Here is an 18,493-nt window from a genome sequence, read left to right as displayed (position 1 = left end):
ATATGCAGTGGACTCACCCTCGAAACATGGAAATGGTTCATGCGTGGCCACTAATTTTTTAAATGCAGAGCATTTCAGTAACTCACGATGCACCCGCGCTGACGTCCGTAAACCGCATCGCTCCCCCTACACTATATAAAAAATAATACTTACCGGCGCCAGGTTTCGATCCCACGACTCCGCGGGCGGAACGCAAGGTACATGGTGCTGTAACCACTGCGCCACAAAGCCGACACAGAATGGATCGTTACGAACGCGCCTTATATCCTTGACTCATTCAACCGTCGGCTACAGGTGCGCCCTCTCCCCCGCGTCCTCTTCGCCTCCTCTCCGCTCGCAACACCCTCTCTCGCCGCGTTCGGTTCGGGCGCACAACAGGTGGGGACGTGCGCAACACCCTCTCTCGCCGCGTTGGGTTCGCGCTTAAACCACATATGTCGTTCGCTCGCGCTCCGGTCGCTAACATCTGTGACGTGATCATGACGTCAACATCACGTGTTCGTGTGGGGGCGCGATTTCGGCGCTATAACACTCTCTCGCGAGGGGCATTGGATTGGATTCGATTGGATTGGCTTGGCTTGGCTTGGCTTGGCTTGGCTTGGATTGGATTGGTTTGGATTTGGATTGGAATAAAGTGGATTGTGTTGGATTGTGTTGCGTCATAGCCGCACCACGTTGCGTCATAGCCGCTCCACGTTGCGTCATAGCCGCGGCAGGGGGTTCACGGCACGTTTCACGTTTCACCATCGACTTCATCGACAATGTCTACGCTGGAAGACAACAATTACAACAACAACCAATACGTAATCCATACGACTTGCAGGCGCGCCCCCCGCGGAAATGCTCTGCATTTGATCGTGCCCCTCGCGAGGGGGATGTTTTCTTTGCGCCATAACAAGTGTGTTTGTAAAGGTTAATAACTGCCAAACATTCAAACAACGACAGACATAACTACTGCCGATCTCCTGGAGTACAGTGACTGCCGCGGCGGCACCTCTCGATGATGATGATGATGATGATTAAAGGCCCCCTCTTTGAATCGGGGTAACGGCGTACGCCGTTTAGCCTATCTTAGTAGTTTGAATTTAAATTTATTCCCTCAACTCGGATTTTTTTTTCGGATAATTTTTAGTTGATTCATTTCGCACCAGTTGCCAATATTATTTAGATAATTGTTTCAAGGTAAATTAGTTTGTTAATATTATTGCTTCACTTAAAGATAGATGTTTTGTTGACAGCACTTTTCTTTAGGCAACAGAGAACACTTACTAATAGCAACATCATCATCAGTCCGGTGTCGCGCGTTGCGCAAGGTCTTCGTTTTCGCGACTCCCAAAGTTGGTTTTTGCTACTCTCGGATTTCTCGGACTGCTCTTTTACTCTATTTTTCCTTCCCCTCCAAATTGAAAGAATCGATCGGCTACAGTATTTCCAAAAACGCTGTCTTTTCAGGAAACGACTACATTGCTCCTAAGTGACTGCTTTTTATAAAAAATACCTATGAGACTCATTTGCCAAACTAGGCAGAGTTACCAACTCTGCACATGTTAACACTTTCCTTAGATTAAAAACATCCCTTGTTTTGCTATAGTAAAGGAAGAAGGCAATGGTCGTTTAGGGTGTGGAGCACAGCCAGAAGATTTGCACTTGTCCTTGAAACAGTTTCACTTAAAGCTTTACAGGCGTGCAAAAGCACGCCTTCTAGTCCCTGTCAAGTGGTTTCTCCTCTGGCGTTTTCTAAGAAGTAGTAGTTTCGTCACATAAACATGTGGTATCACTTCCAGCAAAATTGCTTCATTTCTGTAAGGCAACAGTCCCATTGGCGCACTGCAGGCTGCGCCGTTCCACTTCACACGGAGGAGTGAAGAGGCACGCCGCACCCTGATGGAGCCTGTTGCATTTGCAGGAAAAAGTGAGGTACCGCCCTCCTGTTAACAGACCAGCTGCTTTAGCGTGGGCTTGGTCCAGCGGTGTGAGCAAAAAATACCGATAAAAATATTCCTTTAGCATGAGTTGGCCGGCAAGAACGCCGCGCTGATCCTCGCATAATTTCGCGCTGCTGAGTAGGCGGAGACAAGCCTTGCCTAGCTATGACACCACTGCACCGACGCGGAGCCATGGTGTCTCCGCCCCGGCGAGACACAGCGCCTCGTGACACCGCGCCGACAACATCTTTTAGGCTCCGGCAAAAAATGGGTCGGCCTAAAAAGTATGTAATTCCAGAGGAAGAAGAAGAGCAGCGCGAACGCCGTGTTGTTTCTGCTCTAGAAAATGTGAGGCGGCTTGGATCCAATCCCAAGTATCGCGGTGAAGCCGCCACTCCTAAAGTAACCCAAGTACCACGCTCGTGATGTTTTACTGATTTTGCGCTTTTCTTAAGTTTTGCGATGTACTTGCTAGGCTAGGCTAAGTGTTGAGGGGTGAGGCAAAGCTTAGGGGGATTTTACAAGGCTGTTCAAATCGGTACGCCACACTGAATGCGGTTCCCAGCGAGGGATGAAGCCAGGTGAACCCCCTGCTTCGCTTGTTTCTCGAGCATTGTACCACGAGTTCAAGCTGCCATAACTAGTTTCTCTCGTTTCTCCTGCTGAGACGTTTGGTGTTCCCCAGAAATTATATTGAAAATTTTTCGCAGTTTATTTTGATACCTTTCCAAGCAGGAAATGACGACAGACGAAATTTATTGCATTCTTGTTCAATTGGTGGGTTTGATCAAGGCCTCGGCCGGCGCTTTTTAGTGAGCTTCAAAAGTGAAAGCCACCGTGTGTCGTGAGTTCGCTGCACGTTAGATGTTACCAGTACGCCAAAACTAACACGGAGTACTGCACTACAGCGCGTACCATAGCTTCGTTGTGGCTTTGGCACCCGAAACGTTCATAATTTGTATCTCTGGGGAAAAACGCGCGGCTATCTAGATTTCGGAGCAGGGCCCATACGGAACTGGGCAAAATAAATGTGGAGCATTCCGCTGAGGGAGCCTGTTATCCCAGGTGAGCTTTTGACGCGTAGAGGACTATCCCCCCACCCCACTATTTGCAAACACATTTATCAAGTTTTATGATCCAGCTTTAGAAATCATAACGTCACTGCTGTCTTCGTCTTATGGACTATAAAACTGCCTGCGAAGTCACCACAGACCATGCGGTGCGACGAGCATAACTCCGAAAATACTGAATGTTTCTGGCTTTCCAGTGGCCATTTTTGTCTCAAATTCAAGAGTTATTTATTTATATTTATGTGGGAAGCGCTGTAGCTTAACCGCAAATATTTATAGTCTTTATTTATTCATTTATTATACTATGCGATTCTTGAATGACTTTAAAAGGTTGGTAAGCTGAATATTTTATCAAGTAGGGACTCGCCAAAAAATAAAAATATAAATTTCCACAATAACATAACTTCTTCCACTGCCGGCTTTGTGAAGATTACGTAAACGCAAAAGCGTACAACGCTCGTAATAAATCTGACGTTGAAAGCAAATTACGGCAAGCATTGCTTAGCGACTCCATTAAGGTCGGCATATCGGGCATATGAAATTTGTTGCACGTGCGCTTGAGGCCCGTGTACTGCCGACACAATCTGAGCACCAAATATTAAGCAAATGACTTGTGTAGAAGAAATATTTTCTATAGTGTGTTTGCTTCAGATGAGTTATTGTTAAGAAAGTAAACCGATATTTTCCCTAAGTAATACGTTCTCACACATGTTAATCCAGAGCTGTTTTAGTAAGCGAATGAGTTTTTGTATTGTAACACCTAACGCTAACTACGTCATAATTTCAGCATAATACTGCTTGACAGGAATAAATATCTTTATCTACGTAGGTGACAGAACTAAGTGTAAAGCCTAACGCCCTTTAGCGAAAGAATGGTGTCAAACTACATGCTATAACACAGTTTCACAGAAAAGCGGAGACACACTCTAAGCGCTTCAAAACTAGTTTAACGGTTTTTAACCAGTAAAAGAAAGGTGGCATCGTTCTTTTTGCTATCCACTACTCCAGATATCTTGGAAATTAGACTTTACATGCACAAATATTATCGGCGAAGTATAACGAACGGTGCACCATACAGTCGTAGCAGTTGTTTCCCAAAGTTCAGTTAGTATTTGTCAGCCTGTCTTTATAAAACAGCCATACCTAGCCAATTATTTGACTGAATGTAGGCCTTCGAGTATTTTAAAAAAAGGTAACACAATACGCTTAACCAATTTACACACTAAAATATCTCTCAGGCTTTTATTATCCCGGAACAAGTTGACGCAGCATACACTGGTGGTACAAGGCTGGATCTAGCAGCAGCGCTAGTGATCACCTACATTTTAAGTGGCTGGGCGAAGCTGTTTTAGGTTGTGCGAGATTTTCTAGGACCTGGCAAGCCCAGATTGTTTAGTCCGCAGGCTTTGACAACTCCGCCCAAGTGGACCGTGTTCGCACGCGCTAGAACCGGCGGCAACCGGCTTTGCGAAATCGGCGTCGGTACAACGAGCTTTTGTGTTCTTCCAACTTGTGGCACGAACGCCCGTGAACTCGGGAGAAGCAGATCACGCGACAGATCACGCCACCAACTGATTGATTGATTGATTCATTGATTGATCTACCGATTGACGCATCCATTGATCAATCGATTGTAGCGTATAACGCTCCGACGCAAGGGGCGTTGTAGTGAAGTGCTCGGGAATAATTTTGACTATCTGGGGATCTTTAACGTGCGCCGAAATCTCGTACACACAGGTGTTCTTGCTTGGCGCCTCCACCGGAAAAGCGGTCGCCGTGGCAGCGAATCGCACCCGCGTCGTCGTGCTTAGTAGCACGATGCCGTAGCAACTGAGGGGATACAAACGATGGCAACCCTCTTTGCGAACTCCGGGTCTGTAGGGCGAGCGATTCTGTGCTTGCCACTTGAAGCGCGAAAACACGCGAACTGGCGAGCAGCACAGCACGCGAGAGATCACGCCACGAGCGCTGGGAACAGTGTTCTAGACGACGAAGGGCTCCCCTCCCGACACGCACGCTCAATTGCGTTCGTTGTTTTTTGTTATTTCTTGGTGAGCTTGTCACGTGGTGAGCTGCTCGGGTGCTTGGTGAGCTATCACCCGCATTCTGAGCTGAGTTTTCTGGTAGGGCTGCAGGGCCCAAGCAAGCGCTTAAAAAGCTCAGCTTTTAAACATGCATTAAGAATAAGGTAACCCGGTCCGCTTTAAATAGAAGATAGTTTGATGGGTCACTATTGTGCCCAAATAAAATGCTGGAATTACGGATTTGCGCAACTAGTTCGACGCAAGGATAGGTATGACGTCTCGTCTGTAATATAACCCCAAATCTCCACAATTTTTATTGGACGCTTTAAACTAATCCCTCAAAGTTTTCTTCCGTGCTGCCCACGGAGGCGTTGTTAAAAACAATTTTTTTTCTGTTTGTTCAATACACATTGTCTGACTCAAGTCGCTTAGGTCTGCTGAGTTTTTTAAATAGATTGATAACCTAGAATCCTCTACCATAACTTTACTGCAAGCTGAACTAAATTGGGCTTGACTGCTACGCTCCTTATCGTTGCTGAAAGAGATTATTGAACTCTACTATTGGTAATGATATTAAACTATGTAGTTACAGGGACCTTAAACTTGGTATTGTTAAGCAGCGAAAGTGCGACACCTCTAGCGTAATTTTCAGACTTAGGCGCTTCAAAGTACCATCCACAAAGGAATGGTTATCAATTTATTATGTAGCATGGGACCTAGCCCCTAATCTGGGGTGCTATTCCTGAAGGCCCGAGTATCGCCTACTCCCGAGTTTCCAGCTGCTTGGGTTATGAATGTAGAGACAGTGGAGCATTCGATACACCTCGAACGAAACCGCCGGAATCGTGCACAGCACGCCTGGCATACTCAGCGCGCTGCATGGGGACAGCTTACGTTGATAAAGTACGGCGCCTGCTATCTTCCGCATGCAATACCGTCAGAAATCGCTCTGCAATGCTCATTCCCGAGCATAAACTCGATAACCCCACTGCTACTTTGAAATCCCCAGCTTGGCTGTTGGCCGCGCCCAGTAAGGGGCGGTCCGTTTTCCTCGGTGTTCTGTTCTTCCGCAGAATTATGTTTGCAACGGTGCCTGAGGCCAGTCCCATCGCAGCTGTACGCACGTGCAAACCAAGTAATCAAGCGGGTCCACTGTAGCGAATAGAATGCGCCCTGCTCCCGACCATCATATATGGCTTTTGTTTACGTCTTGCTTGAGTGTGCACGGCGGGCACTTATCAGAAATCGTCCCGGTCAATCGAAGAGCGTGTTTGAGAATTGGCGAGTGCGTTTTAGGCGTTGAAGTTGTGTCATTGTTCATCGACTATGTTTTCACGGTGTATGAAGAAGGCTGCCATGGGAAAATCGTGTCGTTTTTGCCTCTCCTGTCGGCTTGTACTCCAGTTCGGACCGAACACCCTCGCGACTGTGACACCGTTAGCTGACGGTAGCCTGGGGACTTCATTTTTGTTCTGTGCTAAGTTCTTGTCGCTGCTAGGGGGCATCAAGTGGCGACCTAGTGGCTACAACGCTACGCCCCCACAAACCGGACGTCATGGGTGGGTGTGGCTTCGATTGTTACGGCGCGCCCCCAAAGGGACTGGATGTGTTTGACTGACAGAACTCGGAGGAAACTCGGTTATGGTTTTGCACGACCGAGTTGAAGTCGGGACGCACGTGGTGGGCGCTGCTGTGGCGTGGTTTATATTTATGGTCTCCTTAGCACGCATATTTCTGGCCCGACAGGTCTTTTAAACGAAATAGTAATTTCGAGCCCGTTTCTTTTTCTCGAAAAGTGCTTTGCATTGGTTGTGCAGTTGTTTGGCGACCGACCCCCGTTTGCGATGACTTAGAGGCGGCTTTAGCTCCATGACCGTCGAGGAGCAAGTGTAGTGTGCGCTGCGGTTTTACGCGGCGGGCAGCTTTTACTGAAGCCTTGGTGGCGGCGGCAAAATCGACCGTCACCAGTCGACTGTCAGCGGGTGTGTGCGCAAAATAATCAGTGGAGACCTGTTTTGCAGACCTCGCCTTTCTTTTAGGTGGTTTGGCGGACATGGCTTCCGCAGGTTTCAACCGCACGTTTATCCGTCTACAGCCGGAGCGAGCGCTTCAGTTATCGTCTCCTCGCAAAGCAGTTTCGAACGAAGCGTTGCATGACCGTGTGTTTTGTTCATCATCAGCGCGGCGGACAGTCTACCTCGCGGGGTTGCGTAGCGCGCATTTCTTGTGAAAACGTTACTGACAGGATAGCTTATATGTATAACATATGCTGTCAAGGAGACAGTCTTCGCACCGATAGACGGTTGACGTGGTGTATTCGCAGAGGTGAAGCCGATAGGAACGCAGTTCTCAGCGTTGAGATAACCAAGCTCGTTTCTCGCGCATGAACATTCTGGGGATCATCTTCTTCCCCCGGGCACGTCTTTGGCGCATATCCCCGTGTCTCGATTTGATATATTCCTTCCTTCCTCTTCCACATGGTCGAGGCTGTGGCGGCGAATACCCCGATAGCTTGATGGCCTGTTGCATCTTTTCATTGTCCTCTCTACAATACAATTAACGGCGCCTGCCTATTGTGAGAGGCGATCTTAACACCTTTCAACGGGTTTTGTTCGGCGTCACCATCGTGTGGTAGGAAGCTGAACATGGAAAGCAAGTAAAAGGAAGAGCCAAAAATTGAAGGAACCAAGTGACGCCAGAGAGAGGGTAAGCGGGAGTGGGAAGGGCGCGGAGGAGGAATTGAACTCAACGACAATATAAAGACTGCGGAGAGCTTCTTCGAACAAGAGCGGTGAACAGCAAAATGAAAAAAAAAACAAAAATTCTAAATATTTTTTCCTTCTTGCTATTTCTTCCTTCGTAACATATGGCCACTTGGGTGATGGGCCCGAAATATGGACCTTTGAGGAAGAAACGTGCCCGGTTCGCAAAATTAGTAACACTGTGGATCCGAATCGTAACACGTGCAGTATAGTGCGTGCAGCGTGCACCTGAACGTGGTGTCACGGGAGTAGGACAGGTGCACACCCCCCTCGCAGAACCCCGATTCTTGGGAGGCTGTAGCGTGTTCCAGTCTGCCTGCACACTGAGACGAACAAATGAAAGAGAACAAACTGACGCAAACACGCAGCACCAGAAAAAAAAGCCGTTAAAAGTAATCCGTTGCAAACGAAAATTAGACTAATGCAAGGAAAAAGGCGCAAGTAAAATAAATTTAAAAAGTTGTTGCTAATACATCTCACCAGGGTATCACCTTAAAACCACGTAAGCAGACTGGACTGCGCCGCGGAAATTTTGTGTCGAAAATCGGAGGGTTTGGATAACGTAATACGAGCAGCAACTGTTTTAAATGTGGCGCGCTTTCATCGCCCGCTTTCTTTTTTTGCCAGTAGGCCATAGTCACGTGATTGCACTGTGTGCCACCAACGGCAGAAACTGCTTCTTAGGACGAAAAATTTCCAATCAAAAAGCTCATATGAACGTATGAAATAAAAAACAAAATGGACTTTGCAGTGAATTACAGAATAATAAAGGAAAAGTACAATAAAATGAAGTAATTGTATTTGCGTGTCCCAAGTAGCCACCAGTGCAGCAGGGGAGCGAGAGAAACCACTGAAAGATGCGCCACGCCGTAGTCGCACATCCTTGGTGCGCGCTGCCCTGGACCGATTACGTCACCTCAATAATCAGCAAATCACATCAGAATCACATTTTTTAAACCGCTTTAAGCCCACCTTGAAATATGTCCATTACGTGAGGCGGCTGGTACAGAGCTCGTTGATTCCCTAGTTTCGGCCAATCTCGCGCCTTCTGGAATAGCGCCCCTGGAACAGATCCGCGGCAACGGTATGCTAACAAAAAAAACTAAGGAAACACAGCATGCTTCCACGTTCGCCTAAGAAGGCTGATGCTCACCTTGCATGCTGTTCAAATCTTTCGGTAAAACGTTTTCAAAGGTGCATAGAAAGCTTCATGGATACTCGGTTTTTTATGTTTTTGAATAAAGGAATTTTTGAATAAAGGAATAAAGGAATTATTTTTTTGAATAAAGGAATTTGAATTTCAATATTGAGCAAGGTCATTGTGGAGAAGCCCTTCCTGAAATACGGTTGGTGCTAAGTTGCAGTTGGTTTGTGCGTATATTAAGAAAGAAGCTGTAGAGCAAAGAATTTGTGTATGTTGTCCGCAGTATTAAAAAGACAACGAAAATGCCGAGCACTCGTGGATGCGCGCCTCGAGCGCCCGTTTGTCAACCCAAGCATACCACATCGCGAGATTGGCCAACATTGGCCACAAAAAAATACAGCCTTCGCGGAAACGTGGCAACACTTGCTAAGAACAAGTAACACACATCACAACGTACGCCCCTCGTTGGTTTGTAATCGAGTCGTCATGCGGATGCACTATGTACGGAAGGAGAGCCGCGACTTGAATGTAAAAGCTGCCTAAGAAGATCAATGACTCCACGTGACTCGGCCCCGGAGAGTTAGCACGGCCTAAGAAGAAGCCACTCGTAGAGAGGCTCGTCGTGCGAACCATCCACTAGAGACAATACATCGCGCTTGATCTGTGGCGTACGAACACGTCGACCAATACGACGATTTCACTCTGTCCTAGCTCAACATCTGGTAATTGATATTCCATGCACGAAACCACAACCTTAACATGTGTCCGTCAGAACCCCCGGCAGCAGCTTCGCCGTACAATCCTTGGGCATGAATGGAAGTTTCGCTAAATATTGTTTTGACAGAGACATTGCTGCTAGTCAGTAGAAGCCTGCAAGAAGATTCGCGTTGTCAAACAGATGTTTGGTCGACCCTTCTTTCTTCATAACATATGTAATGACTCCGGTTTGTCTGTTCTAGGGCTGTTCAGTACCTAGCCTTGACTCAGATATTTTGCATAACATTCACAGACAATCTAAGCGTTTCCTTTCAGAGGGCTTCGGAAAGGCATTTTGAGCATACTAAAAGAAGAAGCGTTATCGTTAGGTTAAGTGCTTAACGTAATTTGTGGCAGGTATAACTTTTTACCTGCAGCGGAAAATGTCCATCTTCATTGCTATGTACCCGCTTATCCGTTGATTCTGCCTACGTGGCTAAAGTGAAGATACTTACAAGTGGTTTATATAGGCAGAACCATTTGAAATGCCTGGAACAGCTGGTAATGGTTATTCATGTGCCAATTCTTTACCGCAAAAATACTGCAGGTAATTTTAAGCAAAATAGATGCAATTAGGCAGCCGTACCCACGTTCATTTTGTTAGAACTGCTCATTGGTTTGGTTGTTGCGATAGTAAGCGAAAAACACTGGCCGCGGAACAAAAAATCAACGATTGCCTCCAAAGTGTCCCCTGCTTGGCCGCGCGCCTACTGCGGGCATGGTCGCTTTGGCGTACAAATTTTCTAACAGAGACTCTTTTACCAAGCATTTTTCACTAATTATTATCCGTAGCGGCGATGTGTGCGGTGCTAAAACGCATGCTTCTGAGGAAACGTTCATTGGATTCAATTACTCGCAGCTATGACGATTTCTTTGTGGAAGACGAAAAGGAGACGCCTGTATGAAATTTTGGCGGCATAACTACCCAATGTGGATTTACTCAATCCATACGCGTCCACTATGGCTCATCTGACAAGCCAGCCTAGTGTAGTTCCAGCATTCGGGAAAGGCTCTTCTATTATTCCATGGGTCCTTTGTACCAGAGCAACAAAGACCCAAAAATGTAATGCCGTTCTATTTTGTGAAGACGGATGACCTGCGAAGCTCAACACAGTCTACGGAGGGCACGAAACAGAACACGTTTGTTTGTAATTTGAAATTGAGCATACCTGCTGTTTAATTATCTGTATTTAACTTCGAGGGACTCGAGCTTCGATCTACCGGGAAAATAGGGGACCGTCTGTTTGCCTTTTGCGTCGTAAACATCTTACTGTTTATGTAAACCACCACCCTAACCTGCTTGACCAGCTAAGACACCAGACAAGTTGCATTCGGCCGTTTGATGTCCAGGCATAGCGAAAGAAACACGAATAAAAGAGGAATCTCCAATAGAACCCGGAGGCCTAATTGAGTGTACCACATCCAGCGGCTAGACAAAGAACTAACTACTCACTTTCGGCTTTGGTTTCGCGGATACATGTTTGGATGGCTGGAAATTGCTGCCCCTGGCGGCAAGTTCTGGTGGTTTCGTGCATTGGTTAGACCGTTTACTTGAGTATAACATTCCTAGCTTGATAAGTGCATTCTTTTAGAATGAAAAAAGACCTTTCAAAGGTGAATTGCGATTCCAAACTTCCGTTAGAGATGGTTATGTCTTTTAGTTCTGTTGTGAGTTCAACATCTTTTACGCCACATAAAAAGGGTACCTCTGAAATAAAGAAATATTTCTTGCAGCGTACTAAATGCATCAAAAAATTCGAAGTGTCGCCATTCTCTGCAATACAAGTTTCGTAATGAAGAGTGAGGAATAACACAACAGGGAATAGTACAGTGTAATAAGAGGAAAAACATGTCGCCAGGCATAAAAAACGAGCTATAACTAAGGTACCACAACCACACAAAAGATGCCTCCTTCAGGGTAATGGAAAACTCCGAGAATGCAAAAGAATTAGCCACATGTAGTTTTATACCTATACCGTCATAAGAATATATTAATTTGCAGACATGCAAATAACAGCCATAACAAAGTACAGATACGGGATACCCGGTATTGTTTACGACTACAATTTGGGCAGATAATGTTTACGGTGGTAGTTTCTCAAGTTACAATATAAAAGAAATGATACGCTTGCGCCCTGTTACAAAAACGCTTTGAAGGCCTTGCTCAAATCTTAAACTCAAGTGAGGTGTATTGCCCCTCGGTGACTACTAATCAGCAGTGGTAATTGAGAGAAAGAAGAAACATCTTTAACTTCGAGCCTAATGGTGCAGGATGCGGAGGGCACCGGTGGGGGCGTTTCTGGGGGACGCCCCAGCAAGGATCGGGCGGGATGCCCAGGTCCTTGCTGGCTGTTCGTGCCCGCTCTGTCAGCATGCGCTGGGTCGAGAGGTCCGAGCTGGAGAGCCGGTCCACCCACTGCTCGTACGTGGGACGGAGATTTGGCGAAGAAAAATCACATTTGCGTGAACAGGTAAACGCAAAACCCTTAAGAGAAAATCAATTTTTTGTTAGTTCCTGGGAAGTGTGCAATTTCCAAAGAAGCCAGGTTAGCTTCCCAAAGCGTTGCCTTCCAAGTAAATGCCAAGGGCATGGCGGGAACGATTTTATGTACGTACTGAACCAAGCCATTGCAGTCTCCACCAAGGCACACATATTCATTTTCGCAGATTGTGGTGCATATGTGTATACAACATAGCATTATAATTTTTATCTGCCTGATTGCAGCAACAATAATTAAAGTGCAATTTGTTTCAAGAGGGACATCATGGGAACACAGAGTGTATTTTTAAGGTGGGCTTCTCCTTAAAAGAAAGAGCACTGAAAAGGAGCACCACGCAGCCTAGCCGGCATACGCTGCATTTACAACAGATGCATCTAATTGCCATTTTGCAAGTACACATTTGTCCAGAAAAAGACACCCGTCTAACGTTTTGCCGTCTGAGGTGTTACACTAAGGACCGACGAGCTTCTAATGCCCAGCCACAGAGCCATCCTTGCTGAGGACGTTATGAGAGCTTTTGACATCGTACATCCCGACACGGTTCTCTTCCACCACAGTGCTGAAGAAAGACTTTCAACACCATATCAAATCAGTTCATTCCAGCACAAAGTGTTTAGTACCATGAACAAAAAGCTCCAGAAAACGCTTCACGTGGTTCACGGACCTTTGACGGAGTCCACGACAACATCATGACTTCTCACCCTAGCGACGTTCATACTGCAGAAACTTTTTTGGTGGTCATGCTTGTTTACGATTTTAGAACCAAGCTCAATACTGACTTTGCAAGTGAATTTTGGAGGCAGGACGCTGCTGTGAATGGTTTTACCTGGCTGAGTTTCGTCAGTGGCAAAAAAAATCCTCCCTTTTGCGATAAATGTAGGCTTTTGGAGTTGTTATGCCTTTGGGGTGCCGAGACCTGCACTCAATTTCCGGGTGCTTATGTCAATGTCCCAAATATTAGAGATATTTTCCATACACACCAGAAGCATCAGGCAGCAAGAAGCACTGCACGGAGTCATTGATACAAATTAATAAAACTCGGAGACAGTTGACATGGCCTTTCTTGAGTCGTGTATGGGCGGGATTAATGAACTCCGGTGCCGTGAAGTGCTTACACCTTATCTGGTATAAATATTGCAGTTGGCTGGTGTATTTTGTCTTGATATCATTTCCTCCAAAGAAGGCCACGCGTGCTGTAGCCCGGCATAGCTGATTAGGGAAACAGTACACAAACTGTTTTCTATGACAGATTACCTCTGAACAGTTTGTACATTAAACAACAGCATGTACCCAAGTACTCCATCCAGCACATGCCACCTATATACAACATATATTTCCCTCATTGCGTTGAACGATCGTGTGGTCACGCTATTACAAAACAGTGAAACTGTGCATGTCTTTGTAGTGGCGCTACATTCAGAAACATTCGTAAAGCAATGCAGGGATGGTTTGGTAAAATAAAAATTATGAGGCTGCTCATATATCCTGAATGGCTTTGCGTGTTTAAACAAAGTAGGACAAACAGCGAGCGAGAAATGAAGGTAATACCAAGCCCAAACGCACCTGTTGTTCCTTCGGATTTGACATGAACGCATCCCGAGACAGGGCTTTTCACCAGGATGTACTTGGCTGCTCTGAGGGCATTGTGAAATGCAGCAGTGAGCGTCATATCGATGTGCCCCAGATGCCATGGGTTAAAAAACATCACAATACCACACGGTAAAGCTACGTAATGGGTCCAATATACGAAAAACGTTCTTTATATTACCATCTAAAAAGTTACTTGGGGAAAACGATCAAAGATGCAACAAACTGGAAGTGTCCTACAGTTCCCTACAATGCCTCCGATACCACACTTCGTTTTAAATGTAGAACACAGACGCAAAGTTTGGATTTCGATTCACGGTTCCTCGAGCAAAGCTTTTTCCTGCCAACTAAAGATGCGTTTTCAGCGCACTTTAGGCGCCATTTTTGGTGGGTGAGCTTAGAGTACCTCGATTCCAGACCCGCCCTACTGGGTGGAGACACCTTTTGAACGGTCCCTTGCCGCCGCTATGGGGTCAAAGTGCACAGCGTGGTTTTTCTTTTCGTTCCCACAAGACCCAGCAGCGGTAAACAGCTAAGATGATTCAAACTTCGCCAGTACACTGCGTTGCGGAAATATTTTTAGCGCGGTTTCTATACAATGACTTGCTTCGGTGGCGAGCGAGTGACCCAAAATGGCGGCGCCTACGTATAGGTGTCTCCACCCTGTACGGCGGACGCGTGATTCACGGCCCCCTGGCTGAGATCTTTGAGCGGTGCCCCCTGGCTCTGATGTCAGTTGAGGGACTCGCGCCGCTGTCGTCTGCTACACGTGCGGCTGTGTCGTCCGCTTGTGAGGGGCAGCAGTGCCTGTTCTTGAAATCGTCCGCATCGATGCTTTGGTACATTTACATTAAAAACCGTTTTTTTCAGTAATTCAGTTATTTTGCCAGCTTCTGACACATCTGAATAATTTCAAGCTCTATCCCGCACTACTTTGCAACACACGAGGGTAAACAGAACAACTTTCTTAGAGCATCGATCAGAAAATCGTGTGCAACTCGTTCTGTATGGCTTATTGGCGAGGTTCAGTGCTCACCGCTCCTCTAATAAACATTCAAACTGCGAAGGCTTCCATAAAACATTTTTTAGATGCTCAACCGTCTAATGCTTCGCACCAAGCAGCGGGCTCTTACATGCGCATCGCACAGCAGGAAATAAAACGGCTGTCTTTTATTTCGTGCGTTGTTGATTACTTGTTTCAGATGAATGTGTTTTTTTTTTTGTGACGAACGCACTATTTTTCTGCAGTCACAAACGTCTTATTAGGAGGCTTGCGTATGTTCGGGAGGCTCACAAAGATGATGTGATTTTTTTTCGGGTTATAAGGCATGCAGTACCTTATTCAGAAATTGGCTTTGGTTATGGCTGATTACAAGAAGGTACCGTCGCCAGCAAAAGTTCGCGGGATGTGCAACGCCTGAACGAGCTGCGCAAAACTGCATCGCTGCGCCATCTGCAGCCAGCGGGCGCCGGGTCGAGGCTCAAGGAACTGGCATGCCAGTCGCCCTTTGCGCATTTCTGTCCTGTATTTGTTACCGCGCATCTCTGTCACTTGTTTTTCCCGGGCCATGCTTCGGATATTCGCGGCAGCCGTGGTGGCTCCGCGTGACCATCGCCGACGCCGATTTATCACTGGTGCTACCAAATACGTAGCCTGCAGCCGCCGTTTTCGAAGCGCGCAGCATTGAATAAATATTATCTTTCAAGAGACCCTTGTTTAGGCACGAAATATAGTTTTATTTTTAACCTAACCACCGATAAACTGTCAGAAGACCCGCAATTGCCGTTGTAGTCGTCTCAGCAGCTAATTATAATAAAATTTGTTTTCGAGTAGTTCCGACAAAACAAGAGTTACAGCCGTTTTTTGTGATCGTACCTCATCCTTAGACTGCCATGTATTGACAGTAAACGGGAATTGCATATTGTTTACTGCTTCCCTATAATCTATGGCAAGCAAATGTGATTCGGCGTAATACTGACGTCGTCCTCGTTTCCAATTTCGGTATGATATTTTTACATGATGCCTGCATTGCACTGAGCGCTAGATCAATCACCAGAAAGTTTGAGTTGCTGCAAGGTTCAATTTCGCGACGCTACATTGTTCTATGAACAACGTAGACGGACGCAGTTTCCAACAGGTAGCCTAAATATCTCCTGTAAAATAAATTTAGTCGTCGACCATTACACCACTTGGAAAACAATATTTATTTAACGTTGAGCGTCGCGCGAACGGCGGCCGCACCAGTGATAACAGAACGGCGACGATTTTCACGAGGCACCTCCGCGGCTGCCGCGAATATCGAAAGCATGTACCGGGAAAGCAAGTGATTGGAGGTTCCCGATAATACATAAAGGACAGGCATGCGAAAAGCGCGCCTTGCATGCCACTTCCTTAAGCCTCGACCCGGCGCTCGCTGGCTGCAGATGGCGCAGCGATGCAGTTTTGCGCAGCTCGGTCATGCGCTGCACATCCCGCGAACTTTTGCTGGCGACTGTACGTATTCGCTGCGTGCATTGTTTATTAATATGAAAATGCAGTGAAAATCTTTGTGCTACGCAACCGCGAAACGGTGTAAACAACGTTGTACAGAGTACTCAGGGACCCCTTTTCTGCACCGAATTTCTATCGTAACCGTGGTTCTCGTAACGAACTGAATCTAACCTCAAACACTTGAGATATGATTACGATGTTGAAGTCTTGATATACGCGCCAATGAACGCAATAGATACTATACGTGCGGGCTTTAGGTATACGAGAATCGCAATCGATGGTTATCTCTAAGCAGCTCTTAATGATTTCCAACCACTCCAGGCGTAAAGAACAAATCCCGGCCTACTCGGGATGACTTTGGAAGAATTGACGAAAATTGCTGTACTGTCTTGTCCTGTACTGAGAAGCCCGCCCGCTAACCAGGTGGATTTTAGTGTTAAATAAGGTGTTCACAACATTATCAACTTCCTCCTCATCAGTGCACTTTTACTAATACGCATATCAGAATATTTGGAAGATGTGGCTGTGGGAAATCTACCTAAGTATCCCTCCAGGTCTGAAAAAAAGTACTGTTACTGTATTTTTACCATACACATTACTCACTTTGCTTAATAAGCCCCCAGACTGGTTAGAAGCCCGGTATAAACCAGCGCGCGCCTATACACAGGGTAGGTTATTAGGAAGTCAACCTACATTTTTTGCGCCCCATTGCGCCCGTCGGCATATTTTCCTGCCGTGACAACGTAAAGTGGGTGCAATAATTTCGAGTGTTCGGTAAGATTGCTAAACCAGTTTTACCCTACATACGATCACCGGAAATAGTAAAGCCTTTTGCCAAAGCCAACAACCCCAAATTCCTGGCATTTGTTTTCGCAATGCATTTTCGCTGTTTTGAATTATTAGAACCTGGCTTTTCCGTTTGTTCGAAAGATTGCTGAATACAGAAGCTGGCACCTCGCTCCGACTTATCGCGCTGCGCACACGGCTGGGTTCGCAGGAAGGGTGCGACGCCAGTAATATTGTTTCTTCCGGGGCGGTATCAACAATTGTACTTTAAAGCACGCGTTGAGCCAGTGTACGAGACTTTAAGTTTTTTAATATGGTAAAAATTGGAGCTCACGCACTATCGGCTGCGCACAAACAGCACAGTCAATCGCGAGCAGAGAAACAGCAGGCAGAGCGAGCCAGAGTAAAGCAGATGACAAATGCGAAAATCCCTAAGACACGTAGTCGCGCTTCGCAACGCCACCCGTGGTCGCGTTCACCGCCAATAGCGAAGCGACGCGCGCGAATCTTTATGGTCGGCGAGTGGATTCGCCAAGTACGCAGGCTGCTCATTAGTCATGGCGCATTTACAAAAGTCTATATTGCGTGTGCGGACACCCTTTATGCTCACATCAGAAAAATAGTGCATATACGGTTACTTCGTCGCGTATTTTCGAACGGAACGATCAGCAGGGCATTACGGCACAATATAGAATAGCAGTAACAGCTAGCCAAGCTAGCCATAGCTAGTTAGTAGAATAATGGAACGCACCGTCCGGTCCACGTAATTTAAGTGCAGCCACAGCACACAGCAATATGCCTCGCCAACGGACGGGCGGCGAGTCGGCGCCCACTTCCGAACCTAACTCACCTCCGTTGTTCGCCGCATAGAAACGCTACTTGTGACGACGGGTGCGTACCGCTTACATCGTTCAGCACTTGAGCAAATGGAGCAACCCCCCTAAATACCTATGTTTGGCTATAAAACTTTTTCTTAAGCATTTCCTGTGCAGTTTTTATTCTCTTATGCTAAAGACGTAGAACTGGCTATGCCTGATTTCATTAAAGATAAGCAATGCTCGCAGCGTATTAGATACAAGAAAGCGTAAATACGATACCCCACACCAGCGCTTTAAAAGAAAAGTCTCACCTTTTGTTTGAGATGCAAAATCGATGCCCTGGAGAAAGCACTGAGGTATCTTTCTCAACAAGAGAGGTTACAACGAGGCTGCAAAAACGCACGTGCAAATGCTGCCGAAAAAGGCAAATGGTGGCTTCTGTTTCCGACTTGTCAAGGCTTGCCGTCATATCGTGCACAAATAAGCCACAAAAGCTTGTATTGACAACTGTTCAACTTGTTACGGAAACAAAAGTGTGGGCTACTAAGCAACATAATTTTAAATGTGAAATATTGTGTCTCAACCTAATATCAAATAGACTCTTTGACCACTCAGCCAATAGCCGAGAA

At 46.3% G+C, this 18,493-nt stretch overlaps 1 long non-coding RNA gene across 1 annotated transcript in view; it reads right to left on the bottom strand.

The window, feature by feature from the left end:
* The window catches only part of LOC144164053 (uncharacterized), a 113,059-nt gene that overhangs the window by 534 nt on the left and 94,032 nt on the right, over positions 1-18,493 (bottom strand). The gene's annotated exons all lie outside the window — the stretch shown is intronic.

Source organism: Haemaphysalis longicornis, unplaced genomic scaffold (assembly GCF_048455015.1).
Source record: "Haemaphysalis longicornis isolate Haplotype H1 unplaced genomic scaffold, Haemaphysalis longicornis Haplotype H1 scaffold_13, whole genome shotgun sequence".
Classification (NCBI taxonomy): domain Eukaryota; kingdom Metazoa; phylum Arthropoda; class Arachnida; order Ixodida; family Ixodidae; genus Haemaphysalis; species Haemaphysalis longicornis.
Note: the sequence above shows the minus strand (reverse complement) of the source record. Positions and strands in the feature narration are given on the sequence as shown.